The sequence below is a fragment of the Suricata suricatta genome, chromosome 16, assembly GCF_006229205.1.
Source record: "Suricata suricatta isolate VVHF042 chromosome 16, meerkat_22Aug2017_6uvM2_HiC, whole genome shotgun sequence".
NCBI classification, from domain to species: Eukaryota; Metazoa; Chordata; class Mammalia; order Carnivora; family Herpestidae; genus Suricata; species Suricata suricatta.
Genome location: NC_043715.1, coordinates 38,892,779 through 38,894,016, shown reverse-complemented (window position 1 = coordinate 38,894,016; position 1,238 = coordinate 38,892,779). Strand labels below are relative to the sequence as shown.

The following is a 1,238-nucleotide window of genomic DNA, read 5'->3' as shown; positions in this document are numbered from 1 at the left end:
CAGGATCCGCGGGGACCCGGTGGGAGCTGAATGTAACTGCAGGTTCGTCTATACCACAGCCAGCCGACCAGGTGACCGCTTAGCATGCTCGCTACGACAGTCACTGTGTAACAGCGACGCCTGCCCCCGGTGCACAGACAATTCCGCCACCCGCCCGGCGCAACTTACACTGCGCATGCCCGTGTGCCCGCCCCCCCCCACAGGGAAAGGCCACCCTAGTGTCTTTGGTAGGGGGAAGACACTATCTCTCTCTGCTTCTTTGGTTTGATTTCAGAAATCTGCACGGCACAGCCCCAGAATGGAGGCGGCTTCTCGTGCCCACCACCTTTTGTGAAAGCACCCTCCTCCCCTGGCCCCCAGCAGGGACTCGGGGGCAATCTGAGTTTCCACCAACTTGACCCATTTCACAGATCCAAGTAATCCTTGAGGCCACATCTCTGGTCCTTGGGAACATGCATCATAAATCCCCCAAAAAAGGAAGGCCTACCCTAGACCCGGCCTGACAATCCCTGGAGCACAGATGAGACACCTCCAAGAAAGTGGGGGTTCCAGCAGACACCCCCAGCCCAGCCTGCCCCATGCACCTGCTCCCAAATTTCATTTCCTAGACTTTCGGCCACATGCTCGATGGTGTCACAGTGGCCGTGAGGCGCTGCCTTGGAAAAAAGGAAATGCAATTGTCCGACCAATAAAAAGCATTCCTGTATGTAATCCCTGTAATAGATTTCTTAAATTCTCGGCGCTGACACACTGTTATGTGTTCCCGGTTATTATCTGTCCACTTCCAAACCTTAAGAGGTTAGATTGTTTAAAGATTTGTTAGCTATGAACTGCTTAAAGAAGGCAAAGTATAAACTCCTGGCTAATTGAAAAATAGCATTTTATCAGATTCTCCTCTGATATGATATTGTTAATGGTCGTACTTAGAATACTCTCGATACTTCAGTAAGTGGGGAAATTAAAAAAATAACATCTTCAGGGCTTTGTAGAAAATGTGGCTGTTACCAATTTATACTGCTTTTTTAACCATTATTTTCGTATATTTCCCACAATGCCTTGGATCCGAAGCAAACAGAAACTGAGTGATTACCCCAAAGTGTGCTAGATGAACTGGAAAAAGTCTATTCAAACAAAGCTCATTAGTTCTGATACCTCCAGGGCTATGACAAATTAAGCGCTGGTGAGTGTGCTAGCAGACAAAAGGATGGTGGCAAAAACTAGGGCTGAGCTAGGCACTG

The 1,238-nt window shown here is 48.6% G+C and overlaps 1 long non-coding RNA gene across 1 annotated transcript; it reads left to right on the top strand.

Moving 5' to 3' along the window:
* LOC115279632 lies at window positions 1–711 on the top strand. Its single transcript, XR_003903544.1, has 2 exons — window positions 1–42; window positions 275–711. It is a non-coding gene; the product is annotated as an uncharacterized LOC115279632 (long non-coding RNA).
* The last annotated feature ends 527 nt before the right edge of the window (window positions 712–1,238 follow it).